Below are 15,527 nucleotides of genomic sequence, written 5' to 3'. Positions count from 1 at the left end.
CTGAGAAAAATTTACCTTAACTGAGTAAACTTTGGTTTAACACATAATATCCTTTTTTTTTTTTTTTTTTTTTTTTTCATTTATAGATACTAGTTTCCAGATCAAGCAAAATGATTAATCCATTTTGTCTTAGTATACCAAAAACTGTCTGTGACAGCTTTGTTCTAAGTATAATGAGGGCATATTACCTTTAATTGAAGTCATCACTACGATGCATTGACCTGAAATGCTGGTGCAGAGCTACAAGGGTCAAAAAGTCATAATAGTGACACAAAAAATTCTGGCTTTAAGATATCCTGTCATGCAAACAATTGTAATTTAATCTAAAAACATAAATGTAACCTTCTAAATTAGTCCTTTACATTAATCCTGAATGATCCCTTTTTGCCCATGTTAACAATAATAGTATCAAGGAGTGTTATCAGAGGAGTGAGCAGTTGTAATTAAACATAAAAACTGGTAACAAGTAAAATCTATATGACCATTTTCAACAAATGGAGCAAATATCTTATTTATATTATAGCTATTGTAAATTAACCTATTTCTGAGAAATTCTACGTGTTCAAACATTTGATTTTTCCATCAAGGTTTCCTACTTCTTCCTCCAAGTTTTCTTGAATTGGTTATTGAGAGACTTAAATGCATGGCAAAGACTTCGTTATACTTCATACCTACAAATTAATAGTTTCAAAATTAGGGTATGGTTGGTTACCTGGTTTACATATAAATAATTAGATCATTAGCAATAAATGCTCAGCATAATTATACTCTAACACACAGCAAAGGGTGCCAATGCTCAGTTTACACCAAAGTCCTTAACCAATATGGCATTATTTTCCTTATTTATTTGATCTGAAAACTAATACTTTTTAATCCTACTGAAATGTAAGCCAAGATCTTAGAGAAGCCTCCCCTGTAGATGGGAAGTCCTCCTGATCTCTTGATTTGTTCTTGATTTTTAAATATTCCAGGAAGGCTACAGACATGTTGTGTTTTTCCCAGTCTTTACTTTTTAAAAAAACATCTCTAGAAATAAAGGAAAAAAAAAATAAGGATAAAAAAGGATAAAACAGAAAGGGGGAAAAGAAATTAAATATTCCTTATTTAATGTGATATTTAAACAAAAATTCATCTGATTTTTTTACCAGGTCTTTTGTTTTGTGAAATGCATCATCTCTTTAGAAGGATTATTGCTGCTGTCCAGTCAACAATCATTTCAGAGCATATGACATTACTTTTTTAGAATTAAATTATGTTTTCTGTCATGTCAGGCAACATTAAATGATAATTTGGATTTTGGTGTTTTGACATCAGTAATAATTACAATTCACAGCAGATGACTGTCAGAAGCTTAGGCCAAGAGAGAAAAAGCCTTTTTATTTTTCATGTAGATAACAACTGACAATCAAGATGATTCATCAGTACCCATTACAGTGGAAACAGTCTTCAGTAATTTAATTTCTGCATAAGAGGAACCCAGAAGTTTGTGCACTCATTCGTTTTAAAAGGCAGAAGTTTTCATGACATGTGAGCTGGCGACTGCTTTTCTTAATTCAGGGACCTCCTTCACAGCTGTGCACAAAAATCCTTCTTGTCTTCACCTCTTTCTGGGCTCTTGGTCATATATCAGTGACTGATACCTTCAACACTCTTGCAAAGACAGAGTCCTTCACACTGAATGTCTGTCTTTGGATTTATTTGGTGGTGTTGACCTTTTCATCCACTGTCAAGTCGGGGTTGGCGTATAGCTATAGCTAAAGCTGTCTGAGAGTTATTTTACTAACAGGTGGTAGAAGGGAAAAGACTGTAAGGGAATTAATAAATTAGCCTCACTGAAGAATGAGGATGTGCAACTTTGCTTAAAAATGAAATATAGATGCCTGGTTAAATTTCTAACTAGTGTATGGAAAATTGTATTGAAGTACTGGCCAAGTGTTCTTTGCTCCCCTTTTCCTTTTCTCTTTCCCTTTTCTTCTTCCTTTCCCTTTCCCTTTTCCTCATTTACCTGTCTGCAAATTATGAGAATTTCTTAATGATCCAAATCTTGCTAGTCTTGTTTGCCTACTTTATGTATAGGTTAATGATCTATGCAGGATGGATTTCAAACCTTTTTTAGGATATATAGCTGTTCAGAAAGGTTATTAGCTTCTGTAATTTATTAAGGGGATTATTCTTGTAATCTTTCATCCACACTGATTTAACTTTGTTTCTCCATAGCTTTTAAAAGTTAATTGTTTTTTACCCAGTTCTCCCTGAAGTATTGATTTTTGAATCCACCAAAAAGTGAGTTAAAGAACCTATTGTCATTCAACACAACTTAATTATCCGTCCTTTGAGCCTTTTGTAACATCTGCCTTGATAATTTAATGTGACTTTTAAAAAGAAATTACTCTTTCACAAGATACATACCAAAATGTGTACCATTTTTGGTATGTTGATTGTTGAATTTAACAGAATTCATGAGAGATTCTCCTTTTTAGAAAATCTTCTCCTTAGTCATGAACATCCTCAACTTGTGCACCATTAGGACATTTTGCAAAACCTGTATAGTTTTCATGAGTACTGAAAAAAGTGGGAAGATTTGTTTTCTTTGCATGGTGATTATTGGCAGAAATAGATATCTGGTTTATGCCTGTACCATTTATTTATTTTTAAGTTACGTTTCATTTAAAAGTGGTTTTCAAAACTTTATAAGCTAAGCAAGTTGTCTCAGCCACACTGTGTATATGGCAATGAATATGCACCTATTACATTTTGCTACATACTACTTGGAACATCTTATTAAAAACTACCAAGAATAAGTATTTTAACACATGTCCTGGACTTTAAGTTGCTCAGATATAAATCTGAAAGTAAGCAGTAATCTATGAAAACAGAACTTAATGTAGAATATTAAAGAAGGACATTGTTTTCTGTAAGAGTATTCATAATAGCAGAATATCTAAGGATTTCCAGATACGTCTGGAGTGTGTGGTTGCTTTATTTAAAAATTTTCCCAAGAATCATCCTCAATTTTTTTTTCTTTTAAGATTTTATCAAAAACATTTTAAGCAAGTATATGAAATTCTGAGTGTGTATTTGAATTACATTGTACCATGGTAGAGGCAATTTCAAGGTAGCCTGTACAACAGCCTAAAGTAGAATGTTTACACATCTGTAAACTTCTAAGCCCAGAACTTTTAAGTTTTTGAATTAGCATTTTAAGCACAAATATTAACATATACAAAAAAATACAACTAGCTCTAGAAATAAGGCTCACTATGTATCACGCTTACAGAACTGAAATTTGCAACCTCTTGGAGATTCAGCAACTGAAAAAGTCATGGCAGTGCTGTGGCTTCTCTCTTTCAAAGTATGATGTTCAAAAATAGTTATATATTTGTAAGCTATGTACAAAAAACCACTCAGAAATGCCTCTGTTGGATTACTTGGTGGTCTCAACATCACAAGAGGAATGAAAGTAATTTATTAAACAGACATTCATACCTCCCAGTCTTTGTACTGTATGTACTGTTATAAAAATGACTTTTTTAAAAGAAATTTCACAGGACAATTTTTGTTATAAGGGCCCTTGGAGATCACCTGCTCCAACCTCCTGATCAAATCTTAGCTGACTTCAATGCTGGATTGTAGAGTAACAAGGCAACCAGGTGCCTCCACTTGCCAAGGAGTGGGTGTGAGCTGCCCTGTGGAGTTTGAGCCTTACCTTTTATTGGCCCCCTGGTCCTGCTCATGCTCATTAGGGGGCCTGCCCTAACCAGGCAGAGGTGGACTTGATACAAGCTCACACCTACTCCTTGGCAATTGGAGGCACCTGGTTGCCTTGTTACTCTACACTAGATCCTTAGTCATTATTTTCTTTATTTTTTAATATCCAACTATTTTTTTTCCTTGATGCACTTCTGTCCTTGAATTTTCACTGTTTCATTGTGCATGCCCAAGAGGAATTTAGCTTGTCCTTCTCTATATTCTCTCATTAAATTGCTGATGAGAGCAGTGAGATCCCTCTTAGCCTTTTCTAAACTGAACAAACCCAGCTGTCAGACTCTCCTTCTATGCCTTATGTTTCTGCCCCAGTTATCTTGGTGGCCCTCCACTGGATTTTCCTTTGCTGAACTGGCTCCAGCTAACCAGCTTTCATCACTGCCGAACCCAGAACTAGACAGATTAACAAGAAAGAAAGAAAAAAAAAAAAAAAAACAAAAAAAACCAAGCTCTCTATATATTTGCTTAGCGTGCTCAGGAAGTATAGAAAAATATGATTGTTCTCCCTGAAGTAGGCATGGGTGATTTCATTTGTCAAGTGGTAAACATTAACAGATGTCTAAGCACCATATTGGCTGATGTTGCTGGATGGATTCCTTTATACCTATTCTCAGTTGCAGATCTCTAGTGCTAATTTTGGTTGCAAAGTAAGCAGGAAAGCATCATCAAAGTATTTAACTCAATCCAATTAAAGAATTACTACTATTGAAGTTTTCTAGTAGTTCTTACACAGGAATAGTTAAACCAGAAAATATCTATGCACTATATAAACTGTAAAACTTTTCTGTAGATAAATATTTTTTTATCGCCTTCAAAACAGTATTCTATTTTTATCTCCAATTAATATCAAATACCCACAAAGGAATGTAAAAACATGAAAAAAATATTTCCGATTACAGTTGGACTGTACTTTTTTAATAATAATAGCTCATTAATATATTAATGGTATGTTAATATGGTGGTGTGGCACACTAGTCACAGACTCCTAAGTTTCCCTTGCTGAGACAAAGTTTATTCACATGAGGGTCCATAAATATATTCATACTTTACCAGGGTCCTCCCTCAAGACCCTCCCAAGTTCCTCCCACCAAGGTCCATTGTTTTTCCAGTGTTTTTCAGTAGTTTTCCACCATCCCTCTGGTAAATAAGGTGCTTCATTAGCACATTCCTTTCTTATTGCCCACATTATCTTTGCCACCTGCCACACTGTGAGTCCAATTACTCAATGGTTTTCTACCCAATGCTCAAGGCTGTATGTAGTGAAATGAGGCAACCAGGTGCCACTAATTGCCAGGTAGTGGGCATGAGCTTGTGTCAAGCCCACCTGTGCCTGATTAGGGCAGGCCCTAACTGCACATGAGCAGGACCAGGGGTCCAATAAAAGGTGAGGCCTGAGGCACAGGCTCAGCTCAGTCCTGAGCTAGCCAGCAGAGAGGTCAGTTGCTCTTGGAGCAACAGCACCGATCCAGGCTAGTCAGCCCTGAGGGCTATAGGCTCAGGGCACTATTCTTGAGTCTCTGCTAGAATACCTGGTTGGACCTGAGGGCTCCGTGCCTGCATTCTCCACCAGATGTAGCAAGACGAACCTCTTTTAGGGCACAGCGCTTCATGGTCCAACCAGGAATTCTAGCAGAGACTCAAGAATAGTGCCCTGAGCCTATAGCCCTCAGGGCTGACTAGCCCGGATCGGTGCTGTTGCTCCAAGAGCAACTGACCTCTCTGCTGGCTAGCTCAGGACTGAGCTGAGCCTGTGCCTCAGGCCTCACCTTTTATTGGACCCCTGGTCCTGCTCATGTGCAGTTAGGGCCTGCCCTAATCAGGCACAGGTGGGCTTGACACAAGCTCATGCCCACTACCTGGCAATTAGTGGCACCTGGTTGCCTCATTTCACTATAGCTGTAACCAAGATAAGTCTTAGAGACTTGGGGGGAGAGCTTCTTATCCTTTTCATCTGTTTTGCAGATGTGGTGCAGGCCCGTAGCAAGGCCAGGCTGCTGACTATGGGATGTATTTTTTTCTAACTGGAATCTGGTCTTGACTAATTCCAACTGTTTCACTTTTATATAAGCCCTATTTTTATTCTGCATGTCTCTTTTTCTCTTTTCTGTGATTTTTGTTTTTCCCCAAATGTGATTTTTTTTTTCCCTGAAATCTTATTTCAATTAGTAATTGACATAATCTGGACATTACTGGGATATCTTCAACCTAAGAACAGAAAGAAGCTCTGTTTACATTTCACCCATTTTAACAGAGTTTAGTTTCAGTGTCAGAATAAAATCCAAAACTGAATTACTCTTCTAAAATTGTTGGAAAGATATAATTATACACATGACCCTTCACCACTATAAGCTATTTTAGAATAGAAGAAAGAGAAAAGAGGCATTTGACAGCTATTTGAAATAGAAGTTTTCCCAGTTCTCCTCCCAGGAACATCTCATTTATTCACCAATTTAGTCTGTTCAGGAAATGCACAAATTCAAATTTTTTTTCACCTTCCCTGACATTTTTGTTAGGATATTTTGTTCACATGTTTTCTTGCACGTTTGTTTTCCCCAGTTCATAATAATTCTGTGTGTCAATTGATATAAACTTGTGTTTTGGAAAAATAAAATGCAAAGTAATAAATTTTACCATAGTTAATTTTTTAAGATGGAAAGAGAATGTATCAGAGAAAGAAAAAAATTCAACAATTCCATTCATATAAATTGCATATAAGGAGAAAGTCTAGTTATTGTAAGTTCCCTTTCTCCATTCCAGACATCAGAGAACATAATTTAGAGGGGTTCTTGGAAATTTAGCCTTGAAAACACTACCTCAAACATACACACATACCCCCCAACCCTGCACAGATATTCTAAGTATATGGCTAGTACCAGGACAAGTCATCTCTGATGAAAACAAGATAGAGAAAAACTAAAACTTGATTATTAAAAATTTTTGACTGGAAAATAAAAATTTTCTTCCACATTCTATATCTATCAGTTTTCTTATTATCAGTATATTGAAAGTATTAATTTATTTTTCAGATGTGGTGCAGGTTTGTTGGTGTTTTTTTTTTAGTTTTTAGCAGCAATAGTGTCAATGCCAGTGGGTTCGGGTTTCCTACCATGCACCATGCAGGTTTCCTACATGCACCATGTACTGCTTACATCATTTATACAATTTGCATTAGACTGTAATGGAATGAGAAATAGGATTTGTCAGTTTGAAATTTTTCAGGGTGAAGAGAGCTCTTATCAATTTTACTTACAGTTCAGATTAAATTCCTCAAAGGGAATATGGGATTTAAAGATTTAATTACTGTTTATCTGTATTCTAGTGGTAGGATGTTAGTTTACAAGTCTCTGCTGGGATTTTTTTTATCTATTGCTTGCATCAATCCAATGGAAACATACCCAGTAACTTCAGTATCCTTTATATCAAGTATTTAATGAATAAAATGAAAACCTAGTCAAGGTGGTGGGTTTTGTTTATTTATTTGTTTCTCTGTCTCTTTTTTTCTCAACCTTTTTTTTTTTTTTCCTGTTCTCTATATCAAAGTCAGAGAACAATACAAATGTGTTTGTGGATTTTTTAAAAGAAACTATCCCTTGCCTATTTTTCCTGTTACTTAGATGAGAAAACGAGGCACAGTTGTTTAGCTTCATTACTCCTAGAAGTGAATTTTAAGTCTGGGTGCTGAAACTTTTTGTCAGTGAGCACTATGACTTGTTCTTATAAAAAATGTTTTGTATTCCACTTGCACCTTCAAATCCCAGAAGCTTTGTATAGCTAATTACATTCCATGCACAGCTGTGAGCATGACAATAAGCAATCAGTCAATTCCATTACTGTGAGGGTGATAGTGTGAGGGCTATGCCCAATGTCATTTGCTTCTCTTTAACACATGCACAATACACTCTGAGCTCCAGTGTTTTCCTGTTATTACATTTTAAATCATACAGCTAACAATAGCATTGCAGTGACTTGGAAGCATGTCTGCCATGAATACAAACACCAAGAGACTGACAATTTTTTCCTTTGGAGTGTGTCCAAAACAGGGCATTAATGCTAGCAAAGGGTCTAGAGCAGAAATTTTGTGAGGGAACTGGAGCTGTTTAATCTGCAGAAAAGGAGTTTCAGGGAAGGTTTTGTTGCTCCCTCCTACTATCTGACAGGAGATTGTAGTGAGGTGGGTGTAAGTCTCTTCTCTCAAGTAGTAAGCAATAGAAGAAAAGGAAAAAACAGAATCACAGAAATGTTCTGGTAGGAAAGCACCTTTAAAATCACTGAGTCATCCTTATCCTAACAAAATGGTCTCTGGTTATTCCAGAGGAGGTTTATGTGGGATATTATGAGAAATTTCTTTCCTGAAAGGGTTGTCAGGCACTGGAAGCAGCTGCCGAGGGAAGTAGTGGAGTCATCTGCCCTAGAGGTATTTGAAGGTGTGTAAACATGGAGCTTAGGGATGTGAGTTAATGGTGAACTTGGCTATATTAAATAGATATTCACAACCTCACTTCAAAAGGGAAATATTTAACTTTAAAAACAGCCTTTGAAACTCAGTTTGGAACAGGCATTTGGAGTCTCCAGTATGCTCTGACAATACATGAGATTCCACCTGTGAGATTCCACTGGCTGGAATTTCCTTTGAATCAAAAGACAATTTTAAAGTGAATAAAGGTGACTGGAGCAGAGCTAGGACTTGTGCCTTGAAGGAGATAAGGACTAATAAGCAGGTGGAGACCCTGCCTACCTGAGGGCCTGTCTTCAATGGCTCTGTCAGTCAGTTGTGGAGACACCTTGGCTGATAAAATGGTTGGAGGTTCACTCAGGTGGGGCAGTCTGAATTGAATGGGACACCTGCACTCCTGCTGCAACTGACTGACAGCTCTCCTCCTGGGAGGAATTTCCCCTCTCCTAGGGGAACAAAGAAGCAGTGCTGGAATGGCAAGAATTTGGAGGCATACAAGCAAGGCTGAGGTCCCCATTTTGTCATCGTTGTCGTTGTCTTGCACTGACCCACCATCATCTTCAAGCATGTCTGCTATGAATACAAACACCAAGAGATATCAAACTTTGAAAACACACCAAAACTATCAGAGAGGAAGGAAAGCATATTTCATTGATCCGTCATTGGAATGGGCTGCCCAGGGAAGTAGTGGATTCTCCGTCCCTGGAGATATTTAAAAAAAGACTGGATGTGGTACTCAGTGCCATGGTCTAGCAACCGCAACAGTGGTTCAAGGGTTGGACTCGATGATCTCTGAGGTCCCTTCCAACCCAGCCAATTCTATGATTCTATGATTCTATGTGAGAAGAATTTCCCAGATGCTGTAATCAAACCCATTAGAGTCATGGCAGGCCCAGTTAGAGCAATGCAAGAAACAAGTAGAAAAGTACAGGCTAAGAAAGAAAGAAACTGTATGATTGCAATCCTACTAAGAATTTTCTACCACTCAATAAAAACCTGCCAGCAAGAGAGAGCAAAGATGTAGCACCACAGAAAAAAATACAATGTTCCCTTGTATACAAATCCTGCCAGATTAGCTGTGAGTAAGCATCATTAAACTAACAATTTGCACAGTTAGGACACTTTGCCATGGTTATCTTCTGAGACATCATGGAGTTTGGTTTGAGAGAATCAATGCCACATTTTTCTTATCCAAGCTGCATTTTCTTACCCCATCTTGACTTCCTTTTGTATTTTAAGTTTAGATTTCAAGCTCACACTGACAAAAGAAAGAGAAAATAAATGAAAATCACTTAGATATATTGATTTATATCTGCCTGAAATGCTTTTGTAAACACCAGTCCCTAAGCTGCTAGAAGCTGGCTCTAGGCTTCTCTTTCCCCACTCTCCCAAATCACTTTGCTGGTGACATCTTTAGCTCAAAATATCTCCATGGCACTGAAAATATTTTTTATGTTTTCTCGCACAGTCTGTTTTTGTGGCTTGTCTTTTAATTTATTCCCAGTTACTCAATTTTTCTGTTCTCTTTTTTTTTATCTCTAAAATCAGTTTTGCCTGGTTCACAAGGTTGTCCACCAGTAGGACAACCAGTAGGACAATTGTCACTACAATTTCCATTTACAAACTGAAACCTGGTATTATCCTGTGTCTGAACTTTTCCCACCACATTTCACTCTAAAGTAGACAATTCAGTTTTATGCCTAATAACTACTGTGTTTTGTTATTACTATAAACAAAACACATATTTAGGCATATTTAGGCACTAACACCTTACTACTAGGTAACTGCTATCACAGCTGAACAACCTTGAAATGAGCTGTGGCCAAAGCAAGCCCAAAACAGATCCTGAGACCTTGCACTGTCAGGTCAGACTGTGAGCTTTTGACTGGAATTGTACCTGTCTCAAACCTGTCATAAGACTGAAAACACAGCTAAGAAGCTAAAGAGTAATGGGTCATTTTCCTGCATGCTACTCTTTGCTGGGATAATTTTAATGGGGAATAATTTGGGAATAATGAGAAGTGTTGTAGCTGCTGCGTTAAGAGTAGTTTCATATGGCAATTTCCAGGCTTGGATTCAGAGACAAGAAATGGGTGGTTTAGGAAAAGAAAATATTGAAAGAATTGCTGTAAGAAAAAGAAGTTGTGTTGGAAGGCTAAATTTAGGAATGTATAACTTACAATTTTAGATAATTTTTGCTTGGTTTAGGGCTTAAAGAAAAGTGATTAGATAGTGACATATGAGAGAACAGTAGTGGTTTAAGAAAAAAGGCTAGGACTTAAGCAAGATAGATATAGATAGATCACAGGAAGGGACAATTCCTGATTTGTTTTATTTTATTTTATTAGATTATTCTGAGAATAAAAGTCTGAATATTCTATTTGGATTGTTATTTTACTTTCACAACAAAGATTTAGTATTTTATCAATGTTGAAGGGAGCTTTTCTAGAGATATAAGTAAAGTCACTGCGACAAAGAAAGGCTTTAGATTTTAGAAAATTGTAATTTTTAGGCAGAATATTGAGTGAGATTCAGGGAAAAAAATGAACTCTTTAAACCACAAATAAACTGACAATATTTTCCTGAGGCACCAGGGTTATAAGCACCTAAATGCTTTGTACTCTGACAGACATGACATAATAATATGTGTACACAACATATAATTTTCCTCTAAAATTAGTTTCTATATACCCTTCTAAATATTTAATGTGTTTCTTTCTTTACAATTATTTTAGCACAGCTCAGTTTTTCTATCCTAGAAAGCTTACTTGTCATGTTATATTACCTCAAAATTTTCAGTTAAAATATTTTTTTCCAATATCTAGGGCTTCAAATACCAATTTTTATGTAGCAAATGCTTTCACAGTTGTAAAGAAGAAGGTCATGGCAAAATATAACTTTTCTTCATGACTGAAAGCACAGAATACAAATTACAAATAAACTTTTAAAGATGTTATGGCTATTTTCAAGCTAGATGAAAGCAGCTGGAGATAAGTATCAATTCCCATTTCTTAGTTCTCATGACTACTTATGGAATTTCTTTTTGGTGCGTTTTTGTAACAGTAAATTACCTGATTAAATATTTCTAAGCAAAACACATTTTCTTGCATGCATTACCAATGGGGATTGTATTTACCTGAAAATCAATATGTTTACATTGAAGGTTTATAAAATAGTTTATCAATTGGGTAACAATTGGGTAACATTCTCCAACACTTTACAGTTCTATTTCTGCTGAGAAGCAAGTGGCCTTGGATTGTGACTTTGTCCTCTTCTGAGACTTTTTCTGTAAGTGAATACGTAAGAATGAATCTCAGTGAAGAGACATCCTTGAAGAACAAGAAACTTTATTTTTGTGCAAATGAGGTAAAACATCACAGTTGTTTAAACTATCCAATTTCTGTTTTTAAGAACCAGATCACAAAGACACAATGAACACAATCATGTTTTCAACCTGTATTTTAACATCTACTGGTTTGAATGCATTGCTTGTATAAAGCATCCTTCCTAAAGCCTATGAAAATGCTATGTACAATGACTTTACAGTCAAGCCTTACAGTTAAATATGTACGTAAACCTTGAAAAGCCCAGCAAAGACAGGTATATTACAAACACTTAAACCACCAAGTGTCTTTTTTTTCATAAGTGAACCAACAAAAACAGCTGGACACTCTTACAGCACAAATTAATCTCAGAACAAAAAAAAAAAAAAGCCACACACAAATAGAAAACACAGTAAAGAAACACACTGTAGCAGCAAAGGCACAGGTAAATCATCATGGAACTTGGCCAAGTATATTTAATAAACACTTGGATGAAAAATTGAAACTGCCTTGTATCTTAATGGAAGACTGTGTTTGGAAGGATCAAACATGCATTAGAGCAACACTGTTACTGGTAGCTGTCAGCTCAGCCAAATGACTTAGCTGTAGGATGCCTTCTGTGCATCCTCAAACTGACAAACATTGTGCCACTCACTGCAGATGTATGGCTATAGTGCACAGCAAGGACCAAATATGTCGTTACAACCCCATGTATCCCTAATTTATATTGTCACGTGAGAGCTCAAACCTAGAACCAGGCCCTGAAGGCACAAAAACTAATGAACTCTGCTTGGCATTGGAAAAATATTCCATCACCAACATGTGGTGGTCCTTTTCTTTAGACTGCGTTGATGAAAATTTTCTGATCTCTCATGCCAAGTGATATTTTCTTAACTGTGAAAGACAGAATGTATTCTTAGCATCAAATTTCCCATAACAAAAAAGCATTATATTTAGACTATTCTAAGTTAATTTGAAGTACTTATTAAAACAAGGGAGGAGGTAAGGGAAAAAAAAAAAAGAATATATATATTAGTCCAGTACTCCCTGTATAGATATAAACTTAATAATAATAAAAAAAGAACTAAATGAACACTTATAGTAGTAATATTTATCTAAAACCAAATAGGAATAGGCATGGATTTCAGTAGTAGGATAGTTTCATTAACATTAATATCTGTGTCAACATTAACATCAATGGCCAATATTACCCTAATCCACTAAACTTTAATTATTTTTCCCCAGTACTGCTAAATTTGACAGAAAAGCTTTCAGATTGCAAGTTTTCTGCAGAAAAAGCTTTCTCAATACAGCAACATTTTAAAACCAGGAGATTCCAGGAAAGTTTTTCAAGAAAATGTAGCTGTCCACACTTTGTACTTTTCTAAAGTAAATATCCTCGTATCTGTAGAAGCTGGACAAGAGATTTGATTGATTTTTTTTTTTCTTCTTGTTTTGTTTTTTTTCCAAGATGATATCTCACTTCCTTCAGCCATAACTTTGATAACTACTGGATCATAACTATTATGATCCAACTTTATGGATGTACCATGAGGAAGATTCCAGGTTTATTATTCATTGCCTCCTCTAAGATGCCCTGTCCTCTTCAATTTAATGTAATTAATTAGTGTCTACTGCATCTCTCAGACAGAAAGTCTACATGTGACTTGTGTCAGACAAAAGCCAGACTTGAAAACAGCAAATTCTTCCCACTTTGATCAGCCTGGCTGGGTCTATCTATTTCAACACACAACAGTAGACAGCAGCAGATTTTAGTTAATCGAACAAGAATTCTTTCTCTGAGACACCTTCAGTTTTCTTCACTCTGACCCTCAGGACTTCCAGAACCAGCATCCCAGTCACCATGGTGCTGTAGCCAGTATGTTGCTGAAGCCAGCAGTAGACTCTACTGACAAGAATTTAATGAATTCTTTTTTCAAATACTAAATGTTTGATATGTTTAACATACAACTGTATGTTTCACCTTCAAATCCTACACTGATGGAATCCATGAAATTTGATCCTTATGATTCCACTGATGGAATCCATGAAGTTTGTGGCTCATTCCTTCTCTTTTTCTGCTAGCTCAGATCCAAAATGAATCACACCTAACCTCACTAACACCTCAGTGCAGAGGGAACCGAAGTACAGTTCTTGCTCCCAGACCTGTAGGTTATTTACACACTCTGTTACTTTTTGTTTTCTTACATACAGTGGAAAAAATGTTTTCTAAGAAGAAAGAATACAGGAATTTTTACCTCATTCCTTTTCTAGACCTTTAGCTGTTAAAGAAAACATAATAATATCCTGACTTCCTTCTGAACAAAGTCTGATCTATCAGAAAAAGTCTCAGAACATCCATCAGTTCAAGCTAAGCTTTGGATGTGAAAGCTGATCAACCATTCCAAGTCTGAGGTGCTATTATAAAATCATGGAACAAACAGTTCATGTAAACACTGTGAATCCTTCTTCATCTCCTTATGTTTCATTTCAGTTACATTCCTGATACTTGTTTTGAGAAGCTGGACAGTATTAACATAGCCACTAATTCAATAATGCTAGAATTTTTTAAATTATGTGTAGTTAAAATGGGATAAACTTAGTAGAATTATATTTATAGGATAATAGTCTCATAGAATCATAGAATGTTATGGGTTGGAAGGCACCTTAAAGATCACCTGATTCCAACCCACCCTTGCATAGGCAGGGACGTCTTCCACTGGACCATGCTGCTCAAGGCCTTGCCTTGAACATTTCCAGGGAAGGGGCACCCACAACTTCCTTGGGCAACCTGTGCCAGTGTCTCACCACCCACAAATTAAAGAATTTCTTTCTAATGGTTACCCTAAATCTCCCTGCTTCAGGTTTCAAATCATTTCCCTTTGTCCTCTCACTACATATTCATGTAAAAAGCCCAACCCCAGCTTTCTTGTGGGCCCCCTTCAGATATTGGAAAGTTTCTATAAGGTCACCTTGGAGCCTCCTCTTCTCCAGGGTGAACAACCCCTTCTTCTTTAACCTGTCTCCATAGGGAAGGTGCTCCAGCCCTCTAATAATTTTAGTGGCTCTCCTCCGGACACATTTCAGAAGCTCTACATCCTTCTTATGCTGGGGACTCCAGAACTGAACACAGTACTCCACATGGGGTCTCACAACAGAAGAGTAGAGGAGGAGAATCACCTCCCTTGGCTGGCTGCCTGTGATTCTTTTGATGCAGCCCCAGGACCCAGTTGGCTTTCTGGGCTGCAAGCTCATGATGATGGCTCATGTTAAGCTTCTGGTCCATCACCACCCCCAAGTCCTTCTCCTCAGGGCTGTTTCCAATTGTTTCTTCTCCCAGCCTGTATTCCTTCTTGGGATTGCCTTGACCCAGGTGCAGAACCTTGCACTTGGCCTTGTTGAACTTCCTGCAGTTTGCATCAGTCCTCTTCTCAAGCCTGTCAAGGTCCCTCTGGATGTCATCCCTTCTCTCTAGCATGTTGGCTTGACCACCCAGCTTGGTGTCATCAGCACACTTGCTGAGGGTGCACTCGATTCCACTGTCCATGTAGCCAACAAAGATGTTAAACAGCACTGGTCCCAGTACCAACCCGTGAGGAACACCACTTGTCCCACATCTCCATTTGGACACCAAGACACTGATCACAACTCCTCAGGTGCGACTATTTAGCCAATTCCTTTTGCAATGAGTGGCCCATATTGTTCCAATTTAGAGATCAGAATGCTGTGCAGGAGAGTGTCAAATGCTTTTCACAAGAAAAAATATTTGTCAGAGTTAATTAATTAATTCAGTAAAATAAAAACTGATGACTTTTTTCTAGCATTTTCCAATAATGGAACAGCCTTAAAAATAGAACTTTTTTTTTTCATCTGAGTGTGTTGATGAAGACAAGACCATTGTAAACTCAAAATCACCTCTTCATTTAAACCTAATGTTAAAATGAAGATGAAAATAACAGTAATCTAGGCCATTATTAACTATTAAA

The sequence above is a fragment of the Calypte anna genome, chromosome 2, assembly GCF_003957555.1.
Source record: "Calypte anna isolate BGI_N300 chromosome 2, bCalAnn1_v1.p, whole genome shotgun sequence".
Classification (NCBI taxonomy): Eukaryota; Metazoa; Chordata; class Aves; order Apodiformes; family Trochilidae; genus Calypte; species Calypte anna.
This window is presented reverse-complemented; position numbering follows the sequence as displayed.